This window comes from Lytechinus variegatus, chromosome 19, assembly GCF_018143015.1.
Source record: "Lytechinus variegatus isolate NC3 chromosome 19, Lvar_3.0, whole genome shotgun sequence".
Taxonomy (NCBI): Eukaryota; Metazoa; Echinodermata; class Echinoidea; order Temnopleuroida; family Toxopneustidae; genus Lytechinus; species Lytechinus variegatus.
In genome coordinates this window covers 17,699,238-17,714,997 of record NC_054758.1, presented here as the reverse complement: position 1 = coordinate 17,714,997, position 15,760 = coordinate 17,699,238, and the positions used below count along the sequence as shown (strand labels likewise).

At 36.1% G+C, this 15,760-nt stretch overlaps 1 long non-coding RNA gene across 3 annotated transcripts in view; it reads right to left on the bottom strand.

The window, feature by feature from the left end:
• The window catches only part of LOC121406335, a 40,206-nt gene extending 38,149 nt beyond the window's left edge, over positions 1 to 2,057 (bottom strand). For all 3 annotated transcript variants that reach the window (XR_005968776.1, XR_005968775.1, XR_005968774.1), the window contains exon 1: positions 873 to 2,057. This is a non-coding gene — a long non-coding RNA (uncharacterized LOC121406335). The remainder of the gene's footprint in view (positions 1 to 872) is intronic.
• Positions 2,058 to 15,760: the final 13,703 nt, after the last annotated feature.

The following is a 15,760-nucleotide window of genomic DNA, read 5'->3' as shown; positions in this document are numbered from 1 at the left end:
CGTTTATGACGTCACAAATCCAAAACTTTGAACTCTAATAACTTTCTTAATCTTTAACCGATTTTCCTCAAACCTTCACCAATATTTTTTACTATTTTTTCTGCTATTTTTGCAACAAAGTTTTCTTCAGGGTGAACTTCCCCTTTAAATATTGCATTGAATACCAACCCAGAGTCCTAGTTTGGCCTGAAGTTCAGGAGAGGGTATACACCTCCTATGTGTCTCACTGACTGAATGTTCACCCTTTAACTCTTTGTGGTGTTGAGCTCCTTCATTATCTCCAACTATTTGCTCTTATTGAACACCGAATTACTGGTGCATCGAGCTTGATTTCAAAACGCTCAGAGCCATACCGGAGGAATTCTTTTCAGAGAGATATGCCAGCCAGGTATGATGGGCCAACTGGGGGGTAACTGCCTTTCTTGCGGAGTCAAAAAGGGGGACAATGCTGCACCTCCTACCAGGCGATTATTACCCCTACTTGACAATGCCAGAACAATTAGCTCCCAACACAACCTTTTAAAGATAAAAGAATCGCGGGTGTCCCCGGGTGCGTCATGGTGAAAGACACGTGGGGGCATTCCTTTTAATACGCTGGATTATCTATTAAGCGTGGGGCACACACGATAAGACACACGATGAGACGACACGTTCTATTTTTTTCTTCGCTTTGGTAAGACATGTCATTATCGAAGAAGCATAGTCACCTAAAAGAACAATCAATAGAATAGTTAACTTTTCCATTTTTATGTATTGTGCTCGAAGGGATGACGTTATCCCTCACACGATAAAATCCAGGTCTGAGCTACCGTGCTCACACGCAGGCTAACAAAAAAAAATTGTTGTAATTTATTCTAACTGATACAACATACCTTTGTTCACCTTCTCTATAGTGTTGCTATGGCATCTCATGGGCAATATCCAGCATTGCTGAGAAACGAGAAGATTCTCTCTCTGGGACCTCAACAACTACTGACAAGGTACTCCTATAGCAAAGAACAAATGACAAATCTAGGAGTCAAGATTGTATTCATTAACTGCTGCTACAATGGGTAAGCCTCAGACAAAACTTCAAGGTATCACTGATGTGTTGGCTCAGTTGGCAGAGCGTCCGTCTTACAACCGGGAGGTCGGGAGTTCAAACCCCGGCAATGTCAGACCAAAAGACGTAAAAAGATGTGAGTTGCAGCTACCCTGTTTGGCGTTCAACGATTAAAGAGATAGAGCCTCATCAATCTGGAGCTGCATGTACATTTTCTGGGTATTTTATTTCATGTCTATTTCCAATAAAAAAATATGGGTTTTCATTTTTTTTTTAAACCCTCATGGGCATTTATTATATACATAATTGAACATTCAAAGTCACATCACATGTTTACATATTTCTTTTTCAAACAAATATTCCAAATTAAATTCATGACAATCTTTTCCTGTTTTGTTTCTTATAAGTATACATTTGTAGATGCACCAAAAAGCAATTTTAAGAAATGAATCTAGTCCGGTTTCTTTGTGGGCTTTATGAAATGCATTTCTGTTATTTGAAGGTCAACATTGTATTCCAACTTCGCTATTGTTGTCAAATAAGAAAAGAATCTCTTATTCAGTTTACACTCAACAAAAGCATGTACATTATCTTCGTCCACGTAACAATGCGGGCATCTCCCATCTGTTATAACATTCCATTTAAACAATTTTTTTTTAATTTGACAGTCTTGAAGTTTAAAGAATATATAAACATTTCTGAGGTCAAGTTATACTCATGAATATTTGCTACATTTGATAAATCTCAGACAAGCTTTCAATAAGAACCTCAACATGAGAATGCTGACAAATTTCTGTTGCAGGGCCCAAAATAGTACATCATGCAACATTTGAAGGCATATAGAATTCATATCATTATTCATGTACAAGTAGATTTTTGAAAGAAATAAAGTTATAAGTGGGGGCGTTGTGGTCTAGTGGTTACGAATCTCGTCTTTCAATGACAGGGACGCGGGTTCAAATCCCAGCCACAGCGTGTTTTCCTTCAGCAAGAAATTTATCCACATTGTGCCGCACTCAACCCAGGTGAGGTGATTGGGTACCCGGCAGGATTAATTCCTTGAATGCACAAGCATCTTTAGCAGCTGGAGCTACAGCCAGGGTAATATGTAGTGCGCCATTGAATTGGAAACTAGATAAATCAGCTCTATATTATATTACATATTTCAGAATTTACAACAATTGATAAGAAATAAATTTACTCTCCTCAAAAGTTAAGCAATGTTTGGCTTTTAAGTATTTCATTATTATTTCCAATACAAGGACATTTGAAACACAGTTCTTAAAGTGATAATTTTACTATTATTCTATATATGTAAATTACACAAAAAGAATGTGACAGTACATAAATCAGGTATTTCCACCTTTGTAAATTCATGAAACATTGCCAGGTTCAAGAACCACTCTCCACATCTGGAAAACACAGACTCGTCAATGAAGTGCTCAAACATTCCATCCAACAACAACAACAAAAATATCACTATAAACAAACTAAAAGAATAATAATGGACAAAAATGAAAATGAAACCATTTTGTTTCTAGGCTACACAAGGCCATTCCTGAAATAGCATACAAATTAAGTATAGTCAACCAAAGGGGGTTTATGCGCTTCATTAAATACATTGTTGGGATAAAGGCAGGTGGATCGATGGGCAGTTATCACACAAAGTCTAAGTCTGACATTTAAAGCTAAATGAAAGTAGTAGTCTGTAAAACCAAGGTTAAGTATTACAATATCATCATGGATCTAGATCTAGTACAGTTACATAAACTGAACTTCGTGAAATCATAAAACCTAAGCTTAAAACGATCACACTGAAGATTACCAACACAGATAGGCACACATGGGACAGTGTATATTATTATTGCTGGAATAAAGACCCGACGGAATTGCCCGAATCCGCACTTATTTTGCTTATTTCTCAGCAATTACACAATTTCTTCCAGAATTCTTTAGCACATATTTTTTATTTATACAAACAGACACTTTGGTGTTCATTATATTGGATTCTGTAAAAAGTCATTTTGAGATTGTTACCATAACTGGCATTTATCTTTAAACAAATGTGAATGATCTAAGCCTCCTCCCACCCCCCCCCAAAAAAAATCATACTAGTAAGAAAGGAAAAATACGTAGTCTTTGTGATGACCAATAGGCAATAAGGCAAAAAATAAAAATGGAAATAATTTACAAGTCACAAGTGTGATTGCTCTCAACTTGATTATTGAGTAAATGTTCATATAGAGTCCCATATATCCACATCCATGTAGGTGCATTTTCTTTGGCCAGGGTTTCCTCTAAAGGCAAAAAGATTTTGTTTCATATTTGTATTAATACAGTGAGTTAGTCAATAGTGTTACGCTGTATGGGTGTTGTGATTTTGTTTCATATTTATTCTAATACCGGTAATTTGCCAATATTACGTTTACAGCATGCTGTATACTTAAGGTTGCATTGATTTTGTTTCATATTTGATTAATGTTGTATATTTGTTTAATGCAAATATTCCCCTGTAAGTTTCTTCCGGCGTAATTACGCTTGAGATGTAATAACCACAGCTACTGATAAAATTCTTATGTAAACACATAGAGTAGACACTGGAGGGGAGAATGATCTGATAGGAAAATGGCAACAATTCAAACACATAATATATATATTTTTTTCTTCTTTAATGGTCACTGCATGTTATGTATTTAATTATTTCTCTGTTATGTATTTTTTTTCATTGTAAACTCACATTGTTAATCTTCAGACTTTTTGATGAGTATTGTTTAATAAAACCGAACTGAATTTGAATCTGAACATGCTATTTAGAAAAAAATGAATTGATTTGATTCATGATTGACAGCATGTGCATATGGTAAAGATAAATATAAAATCATATGATTCGCTCAAGACTTATTTGTTTATTGTTTTAACTTTCTTTTTATACTAAAGAAAAAAAAGTTTTTTGGGGGGTGCTCATATCCTGGAATATTGTTTTCTATTCTTGAGGGGTTGGGGTATTGATGAAACCTTAAACACAAAATTGTTCCATTTTATAAACAAACTACAATTCCTGGGATCACCTAGTTGCAGTACATATGGAACAAGGATTGCCACATGCTCCTTGCTTGACTTTTTTTACCAATAGAGGGGGTAGTTCACCATTTCCTCATGGAGACAATTCTTGCCAAGGAAGTCGCTACTTTCGCACACAGCATTCACACACTCAAAACCAATGCGTAAGCATATCATACTATAACCAGGGTAGCTTGCATGATAGAATAATATGTACAATCAGCTCTGGTCAAGATGAATGATACTACATGTACATGTAGTATAGTATGCAGTATTCACAAAGCTCACAACCAGTGTTAGGCAATTCTACAATAATTATTTAGAGGGGTCCACACAATACAAGCACTGCTTTTTAGTGGATCCCTCCATTTTCTCAGAATTTTATTTTATGATCTTTGATATTTTGTTTGTGTATATTACTTTGTTTTGTTTTATATCATATATTGCACATGCCTCAATTTATTTTGTCTGGATAAGTTAATTATAATCATTTCGACCACTTTACTTTGTTCTGTTGAAAATGAAATAAACTGAAATTGAAAATTGAAGTAAGTATTATGAACGTATGAGATAATATTCCTGTTAATAATAACAAATTATACAGATGTTTCTGAGTGCTCAGTTACACCATGTTAACTGCCTGTAACTTAGTTTTACTGAATATGGAATGTGCTTCCGTTATAAGGTAGGATATTTATTTTAAAAAGGACAGAAGAACTGCATATAATTTATACAGAAATTCATAGGCCTGTAACTATATGGTATATTGGGCATATATATGTATGTCTAGTAGTGTACATCTATACATACATGAACATGCCAGCTTATCATGCCATATACTCCCCCCTTCTATCTTTCTCTCTCACTGTCTGTCTGTCTTTCTCTCTCTCTCCTCCCTTCATTGATCTTTGCTTCATACCACCCTTTTATTTACACACCTTTCATTGACACACAAAAGGAATCCACACACAAAGTCCATTCATCACTTGAGCTCACACACAGCACAACAGCCAATCAGAGGCAAGCAAATGTACAAGGGTAGATAGGCCAATGATGTGTGTGTATTCATGGATCACATGCTTAGCAACAGTGCACCCTTTTGTGATTGGATGGGAGGTGAGCTCATCCATATTCATGAGGCCAGAAACTTTAAACCAATCAGCAGCTCTCAATATCTAAAGTGCATTTATGTGCATATTTTTGCCTCTATGCACGGTTCATTTTGTGTAATATGCAAGAAATTGGAATGCAAGCACTGAAGCAATAGATAAGGGACATGTTCAGAGTTGGACTGATAAGGATATTGGGTATATGGGGCAGTCCTCCTCGGCAAAAAAAAATATTATTTAAAAAAAATCATGAGGCTTTTTTAGCCAACCAGCAAATATTTCTACAGTCTGCATTGGACCCTATCCAATTTTAGGGGCTCTTTACTAATTTTTATAGTTTTCAGGGGCTCTGAGGGCAGTAAGGGGGCTTATTCGCATTGAGCCCCATTCACCCCCCCCCCATTTCCCCTCCTAGAAATTGATGTAATAAATGTTCAATTTTAACAAAATTGTTTTAATTAATTAAATGGTATTCAGCCCGTGAATACAAAGTAATAATTGACAAAATGATATGACAACAAGTTGATTCACCACCTTGGAATTCCAATATATTTAATGCATCGGATGTTTTGAATAATAAAGGGGATAAAGATAATGCTTGGGGCTAGCTTGGTGCACTTTGCCCCCCCCCCCCATAGAAATAATTCAATAATGATAATGAATGAAACAAAAATAAATAAATAAATGGATGGATAGATAGATAGAAATAAATTAATGAATGAATATCTGAAACAAACCAATAAGATAAATAAAGCAAACAAATAAATAACCCAAAGGGACCTTGCAAATTGTAAATGGGACTCATAAATTTATACACTGAAATGTCACAATAGGTGGAAAGAATGGTTCAAAGGGCAGATGAATACACTACTTTCCACCCTTTTTAATATCGCTATCACTCCTCTGACCCTTTAAGGGATTGATTTACCATTTTACACCCTTTCATTTTCCAATGTGTATACCAGACTAGGTATGAAATATCAGAAGAGCATAAATCAGAAATAGTACAAACAGTCCCTGTTCAAAAAACATATGCTACTACTACTACTACTACTAGTAGTAGTAGTTATAGTAGTAGTAGCGGTAGTAGTAGAAGTAGTAGTAGTAGTAGTAGTAGTAGTAAGCCTAGTGTAGTAGTAGCAGCAGCAGCAGCAGCAGTAGTAGTAGTAATAGTAGTAGTAGTAGTAGTAGTAGTAGTAATGGTAGTAGTAGTAGTAGTAGTAGTAGTAGTAGTAGTAGTAGTAGTAGTAGTAGTAGTAGTAGGCCTAGTGTAGTAGTAGTAGCAGCAGCAGTGGTAGTAGTAGTAATAGTAGTAGTACAGTTCTTAATTAGTCTACAAATGTAGACCCACATCTGCAGTGTGTGTACCACAGCTGATTCAACGAGTTCGCACAGCAGACTAGGTCTACTGTGTCGCCTCGCTCGCCCTTTCAGGCTTCGCAAACCAGCAGCAGCGCACTTCATGCGCTGAGATCCCACCTCACAAGCCATTCAGAGTCTGCATAGCAGACTAATTTTCAATAGAGGCATAAGACCTACAGATCTCTATGTGTGAGAAAAGCAGCAAATATGGTTAGAATCTTAGATTATATGTGTTTTTATTTTATTATATAAATGTAAACATATAAACACATAAACTAATAACCATACAAATATACACAAACGTATTAACATACAAACATGTAACACATAAAATTTTAAAATATGAATAGATACACTTATAAACATATAAATACATAACTTTCTAAAAACATATAAATACATTAGAATATAAGCATTTGAAAATTAACATTTAAACATATTACAATCAATTATAAAAATGTGTTAAGGGGCATTAAAATCACTACCAAATTTCATATCACATGTGCATTTCACTCACGCTATATTCAAAGTCAATATCTATTTACCAATAACATAGTAGAATATCTGATTACATCAGTCGTTATTTATGAAACGTGAGAAACGTCTGCAGAACCAAGTCAAGTATCAGTTCCCAAACTGATTATTCTTCATGTTTCAATAGTTTTGCTTCCAATATTCATAAGCTATAATTTTTTATGAGCTAGTCTCCGTACACGTAAGTAGGTATCATATGTTGTTTTATATCGAATGATATCCAAATTCAGTCTGCTGGTAACATATTGAATTCTGGATTTACAAGAATATGAAAAGAGCAACATCTTAGCCTTTTTTCAGCGTACTTCATTGTAGCAATTCCGACATAGTCTGCTGTGCAAACCCTTCACTCAAGTAAAGGGTCTGGATTGCAGCCTACTCAGTGTACTGAAGGCTCTAGCAAGTTTTGTATGTGCTAGTCTTTGCGTGGAGGCACACTTGTTGATCAAATTTTCAATCAGGGTCTGTGCCTGCAGACTAATTCTGACACCATGCGTGACTCGAATGATTTATGTTGAAGGGAACAGGTATCAGTTCCATTACTCCTGGTTTTCATTTCAGTTTATTTCATGATTTCATTTTGATTTTCAACATAATATATGATAATATTACTGATATCATGATATTAGTGAATTCTTTGTGATTTAACTATGTTACCTTTAATGATGATAATAATATCAGGTATTTATATCGCACACATATGCACTTTTCTAGGAGGTAAAAGCACTCCTATATGCCTTCGTTCTTCAATTTAAAGGTCAACCAAAAAATACTGTTTTTTGTTTCTGTATTTTTTACATTTTCTGATATACCCTTTTTAGACAGGCTAAAATTTCCTTAACCCCGTACTATTGGTGGGGCTAAATGGCAATTTAGCCCCACCTATAGTACGGGGTTAAGCTTAGCCCACTTTCGTTTTACACAGCGTTTTTGCAAAGTGGGCTAACCCCACCTATAGTACGGGATTATTTGGCCCTGCAAAAAAGCAGGGTTATCCCACCAATTGCGGTGCTAAGAGCAATAGTACGGGGTTAAGATCGCATGTGTAAAACGAAAGTGGGCTAAGCGCTCCCATTCATGCCCCGCAACAGAGCCGGCCCTGTTGTCCAATCAGAGGTAAGTATAATGAATATTCATGAACAGCGATCACGGCGATGAAAAAAAAGCGCGCGCCAGAAGTCAGCGATTTTGGATATGACCCGAATGACCCCTCAGTGCGCTCGTGAATATTCATGAGCTACCAATAGTCCGGGGTTAGCGAGTTTCGTGTGTAAAAAGCAAGCATTCCTTATCCGGGGTAAGCAAAAACAATTTGGCATGTGTGAAAAGGAAAATAAATAGTACGGGGTTAAGGATAGTACGGGGTTAGCGATAGTCCGGGGTTAAGAAAATCCTGTGTAAAAAGCCTAAATGAGTATTGAACGCCATTACAGGTGACACTTTCAAATTTACCAAAATCACCATATTTTTGGAGAAAATTGATACGAAAGCGAACGTTGCTGCTAAATGCCAATTTGGGCAAAAGGATGGGCAATATCAATAATGCCCTCGATTACTGATTATCTGAATAAAAAGTGGCATCGTTTCTTTTTTTTTTACAATCAACAAGTGTCATATCGCCGTATTACTTGTTGAATGATGCTGCAACCCCACAAAGTTGTCCTGTAAGTTGTTTCAGACTGCCTTGAAGTTCGTCAGTTCCAGGTATTTTGGCAGTGTGACAGCAAATAACACGTAATCTTCCTGAAAGGAAATACCTGCTATAGAGTAGGTAATCACTTTGGAAGTTGATCTATTGTCTCAGGATGCGGCAAACTGGTATTGCGACGTTTTCGACCGCAACTGCTAGTCTTCATCAGGCAATGTGGACAATCGTCGTTGCGAGCACCTTTTATAGCGTAAGCTGTGTGCCGACAGTGCCGGAACTGCCGTGTTGTGATTGGTCGACACAACCGACCGATCAGTAGCCGTGGACAGTGTGATTACCGGGCGGCTTGAGGACGTCAGGGAAATCCTGTCTGCTGGTGGCGTGGACAACGGGCGAGGAGTCACTTGCGGTAGCTGCACAAATATAGTAGGTACTATTTCACAGAGATTTTTCCAAGGTCAAAGGTATTTTGGCAGAGTGAAAACTATACGGAAATTTGAGCACAGCGTGTATTTGGGCGCTGGCGCCGTGGGTGGCTGGCTGCTGAGCTAGCCATTTTGAATCTTGCACCTTGCTTGCTTATCAAACCATAATGCGCATGATCGTAACTTCAGGAACTTATCCTGAAGGGTATGTTTCGGGGTGGTGTGAATGCAAGAATAATCTTTGGGTATTTTTTTAGCTTTAACAGGGATTGTGGTGATAGAAGCGGTTTGGAACCACCTTGTAACTTCATGCGTTACTTACAAACCACTGTATGAGGCCGTTCTCATTACGCTATCTAAAAACTACTGGAATCTGGTTCAGGAAACCAGTTTGGAAGATCGCTTTGCTAGCATTCCCATTTGATCATATTAAGTTTTCAAATTACTTCACGTAAAGCTATCTTGTTGCTATGGGGTGACACATTTCGCATGTAATTCAAAACTGCAGCCGTGTGGAGTAGCGTGCTCAAAATGTGTGAAGATCGCTTCCCGAAGAACGGTTGTGTCCTCACTTCAAAACCAGTTTAACGAGGCAAAGCGATCTTGAAAACTACATCGCGAGGTGGTTTTCTAAACCGGCTTGGAAGATCACTTCCAAGGTCGCTTTGACCGTTCTCACTACACGTTAAACTTGTTTCCAGTAAACTAGTTAAAGGACAAGTCCACCCCAACAAAAACTTGATTTGAATAAAAAGAGAAAAATTCAACAAGCATAACACTGAAAATTTCATCAAAATCGGATGTAAAATCAGAAAGTTATGGCATTTTAAAGTTTTGCTTATTTTCAACTAAATATTCATATGAACGAGCCAGTTTCATCCAAATGAGGGAGTTGATGACATCACTCACTCACAATTTCTTTTGTATTTTATTAAATGAAATATGAAATATTTTTATTTTCTAGTCATTGTCATGTGAAATGAAGTTTCATTCCTCCCTGAACACGTAGAATTCCATTATTTTAACATTTTGTGCTTCAGGCATGGAGGTCCTAATCGTCAAATTCGTAAAAATTGAAATACTGTATAATTCAAACAATAAAAAACAAAAGAAATAGTGAGTGAGTGACATCATCGACTCTCTCATTTGGATGTAACTGGCTCGTTCATATAACTATTTTGTTGAAAATAAGCGAAACTTTGAAATGTCATAACTTCTTTATTTTACATCCGATTTTAATGAAATTTTCAGCGTTGTGCTTGTCTGATTTTTCTTTATTGATTCAAATCAACATTTTTCTGAGGTGGACTTGACCTTTACGGAAGGTAGTGAGAACAGTGTCTATGCAGCAGTCCCCAAGTACACTTAATCCCTCCGAGGATGGAATTCCAATTAACACACAAGATCTCTCTGCAAGGTATGACTCATTCCAAGTAAGTAAGAAAGAAAACAAATCAACAAGTTCAGTAATAACCCCCAGTAAGTAATGTAAATAGGATTGGGTGGTTAATGGGACACTTCATTGACTTTTTAGGATTCCCTAATGGCAATGACCCCTATCTGGGGGACTGCATGGGAAAAATAAAGACAGTTATGTATGGGATTTTAGCATCCACATGTAAGGTTTCAGAACTCTAAGGTGAAAATCCCACCTGAAATAAAAACAACCTACTTTTTTTCTTTAGAAGTATAATATGAGAGGAATTTGTTGGTGAAAGCTTAATAATGAAATGCTGAGTAAGTACTAACTTGTCAATTTCTTTTTCTGAATCTGCATTGTGTGGAAGTATTGTGGTTCCGAGTCTGGCCTTTAAAGGGATGGTCCAGGCTGGAGATAATTATATCTCAAAACAGAGTAGAATTCACAAAGCAAAATGCTGAAAATTTGATCGAAATCGGATAACAAAGTTATTGACTTTTAAAGATTTGCATTATTCCGGTGAAACAGTTCTAGGCATGTCTTTATGAATATTCATTAGGTGGGCTCATGATGTCATATCCCCACTTGCTCTTTTGTATTTTATCATATGAAATTAGGTTTATTCAAAATTTTTCTACCAAGAACTAAAAAACTATGATTGACAACTGATTAAATGCATTAGTTATTAAATTATTGCCGCAACTTATTTCATCATAATGGAGACACATCATTTATACACGTATGAAGAAATGAAACATTTGATTTCATGTAATAACGTAAGAAAAGGGAAAGTGGAGGTGTGACATCATCATCCCGCCTGATGAATATTCATGACGATGTGGATATAACTGTTTTCACTAAATATTCATAAACTTTAAAGTTCAATAACTTCGCTATTCGTTATCCGATTTTGATGAAATTTTCGCAATTCGCTCTGTGAATTTAACTCTATTTATTGAGATATACATATTTTCAGCCCAGAGCATCCCTTTAAGGGAAGTGTGTTCCATTTCCACAGTGGCCTAGACTAGTGTCCATTGGCAAAGGGATAAATTGCCAACTCGTCCACTCACCACATGGTCTACTTTCATTTAGTCTAATGCCATTCCATCAATCAACATTTCGTCTAACAACCATTGGTCCATTAACCATTTCATCCAATCATCACTTCGTCTAATAATTATTTCGTCTATGACCATTTCGTATCATAACCAGTTGGTCTAATATCCATTCAATTTTCATTCATTTTGCACAATTTAACACTTAGTCCAATTAGACCAAATGGCCATCGACTCAATGGTTATTGGACCAACTGGTTATCACACGGGATAGCATAGACTAAATGAAAAAAGACCATTATTTGGTCCATTAACCATTTGGTCCAATCATCACTTTGTCTAATCACCATTTCGTCTATGACCATTCCGACTCATAACCAGTTGGTCCAATATCAACACATTTAACACTTAGTCCAATGAGACTATATGATATAGGGACTAAATGGCTACTGGACCATTAGGCTATTAGACGAAATGGCATTAGACTAAATGAAAGCATATATTGTGTGTGGGCAAGCCAGGATGCAAGGACCTAGGTTCTAACATACACAACATGTACACCATGTGGAAAGGTTGTTATAAAGCAGAAAATTGTTTGTATTGTCATTGTTTTTTAATTTACTTGCTGATTGAGATTGTTTTCGGATTTTTTTAGGTTAATTCAGATAAACATATCTAAAATATAAAAGTTCTTCTTTCAAGAAATTTGAAACTATGTAGAAAATAAAATGAACTATGTAAAGAAAATTATATATTCTAAGTAGCTAACAATGACAATAGTTGCTCTATAGAGGGAGTAATACTGGATATTCTAATGGTCTAAGTTTTACTTTAACAAACAAATGCACTGTGAAAATGAAGTCAGAGGTTTTTTCAATGAAAATTCACAAATGTCTAAATATATACAATCAGAAAAAAGATTGTATTTCATTTCCTTCTTTATTTTTAATTATGGATTTCCAGAAATCTCTTGAACTATATTTGTCAAGGAATCTGTCACATTTAGTTTACTTTGAGATGTCTAAGTTTTACTTTCAAAAACAAATGCACTGAAAATGAAGTCAGAGTTTTTTTTTCAATGAAAATTAAAAAATGTCTAATATGCAATCAGAAAAAGCTAATATTTCATTTCCTTCTTTATTTCTGATTATGGATTTCCAGAACTTTCTTGAACTAATCATATTTGTCAAGAAATCTGTCTCAAAATATACATTAGATTGTAAAGAGATTGCCATAAAAAGCCTGTCATTCCAACAACTATCGTTTAAAACAAGTTAAAGAATGAAACAGTTTTTGAAAAATTTTAACAATTTTTCGTTAAAGTGACAGGCTTAAACATTGAGCTCAAAACTTTGAACAGTGTTTTTATAGTGCACTATAATTAACTGTTGTTTCTAAAGTCAGTATATTTTAACAGTATTCCTCCCTGTTAGTAAACTTTTTCAAAAAGATGATGCCCCTCCCCCCCCCACACACCCCTCAACCACATAAAGAGCATGTTGGCCTATTCTATTTACCCAACAATGGAGCTAATTGTAATATATTTAGCACTCTCTTGTGAAAAGGGGTACTCTCTTACACCCCTGACACATTCTTTATACCATCTTTTATCTGGCAACAAAAGAAGGGGAGGGGTTAAGGTTCTTTTGTTTGATGGCCAAATTCTGTGTTGATCTTTGTAATAAATCAAATTAGTTCCTATTCTTCTGCTATTTAGTAATCTATTTAACATGTTTAAAAACTTGGTATATCCCATTATTTAACAATCTTCTGTTAAAAGCTGGAATAATATTGAGTTAAATCCTTATGAATTAACACCCTTTCTGTTTCCTCCAGGAAGCAATAGAGGGGTCCTGTCACTGGTGGAGGGGTGTTATATTGCACCCCTTTAGATTCCGGACATAAAGAGGGGGAAGGGGGTTAAGGGATCTTTATCTGTTGGCTTAAATACCTCTTTGTTGATCTTTTTGATAGATCAAATTAGGCTGAATTTACAATTCATTGTGGTCAAAACATTGAAGTCTTTTCTCTAACAATGTGCAATTCAAAACAAAACCTGTTGAGACAACATCAATACCCCTTCCTGATAATGGGGCTCCTTTGAAAGGGGTACTTAATGTACCCCTCCTCCTTCCTTAATTCTGATAATAAAGGGGGAGGGGTTAAAGTGACTATGTATGTGCGCACAGTAGCTTCATGACCATTTAATTAATCAAATGGGGGATGCACAAATAGCTAAGAATGATTCAAAGACATTCACAAGTGTCAACGCACATATAGTAGTTCAGATGCAATTTCATTATTAATTACTGCTAGAGTGCCTCCCATTACAATATCAAATCAATATTTTGATTTGTATTAATATTTATTAATCATTCAGTTCAAAATCAAAGTGACGGTACATTGTAAAATATTACAATTCAATATGGTGATTTTATTATTTACCACTTGAAAATGGGAATTCAAGGATTATTTTTTTAGTCAGATTTAAATCTTTGTGAAACACCCCCCCCCCTTCCATGTGTATTGGCATATCTCGTGTATTCTCTCAAAATTACCTGTGAATAGACCAGTTCGTAGTTACTTCATGGGCAATTTTTGTCAAATGACCTTTCATTTCTTTCATCATGATAGGCAGATTTCAAAGCAAGATATTACGTAAGCTTGCCTTACATAGCAGGGTGAAGAAATTGAATAGACCAGGTGACTAGAACAGCATTCCTACTTTGAATGCATATCTTAGCATGTTGCACAATGTACTTGACATACTGTGAAATACCAGTCGTTCGTGGAAGCAGTTTTTTTTATTGTGGATGTAAATGAAAACGACAATTCAAAAGAATATATGAATAATCAAGACATCAAAGTTGGTGCTCATCTCATTAGATTTTAAAGCACCATGTCACTTCAGTGCAAATGACCTTCTTCTGATCATGCGTAGAATCTTTTGATCATGCGCAGAACGGAATTACGAACTGGCTTATAACTCACATGGCATTAAGCTTATAACTATCGACCAATCAACACCTTTCTGGTTGTTAGAGGGGTAATAAAGTTCTTTGAGCCAAGCATCAATACCATAAGTTGCATGACAAAAATCTGTGCTCATACCCAATTAATCCCATTGAACATCCAAAGATTATCCCCAAAATCACAAACATATACTTCAACAGTATCTAATCTTCAATGCTGAAGAAAGACCCCTCATTGTCCATCAATATTGCCCAAATTAGTAATCTCAAGTCCTTCTTTCAAGAGATTAACACTGAAAGACCTGTGTTAAGTGCTTAAAATGTGTCAACTAATTAATTAAAAAAAAATCTATCACAAATGTAAACAGAAGGTGCTAAATATCTGAATTAATCCTGAAACAATAATGGCAATTTTGCCATGTAACAAGGACTAATTAAACATTTCTCCCACTTGAAAGAAATAGGGAATTCACAGAAGGGTGTGATAGGTTGTAAAATTGGGAGATTACACATAAATTATATTTAGTGTTAAATAGGGGGAGGGGAAGGGGAAGGGAAGAAGGAGGAGGAGAAGATGAAGGAGAAGGATGAGAAAGAGGAGAAGGAGGAGGAGGAGAAGAAGGAGAAGGAATAGAAGAAGAAGATGAAGAAGAAGAAGGAGGAGGAGAAGGAGGAGGAGGAGAAGAAGGAGGAGGAGAGAAGGAGAAGGAGGAGGAGAAGGAGGAGGAGGAGGAGGAGAAGGAGGAGGAGAAGAAGAAGATGGAGGAGAAGAAGAAGAAGAAAAGAAGGAGGAGGGGGAGGAGGAGAAGAAGGAAAAGGATACCAACCAGTGTCAGACCTAACACCCTGCAGTTATTACAGTGTAAAATTCCATTCAGTGTAAAGAGACACTGCAACTGGTGCTATGAAGCCTCACAAGTTTTGTTGACATGGAGCTTCTTAAGTCTCCTCCCATATGACCACTACCTTGATAAATAAAAGGAGCAAGGCTTAGAAAGTGGACATAAGATAGAGAAGAAAAGTAGCTCTAAATTGAGAAAATACTCTCCAACAGACTTGCCTTTAATCTCATAGAGCTTAAAGGGGAGTTTCACCTTCAAAAAAAGTTGAGTGTTAAAATAAAAGAATAA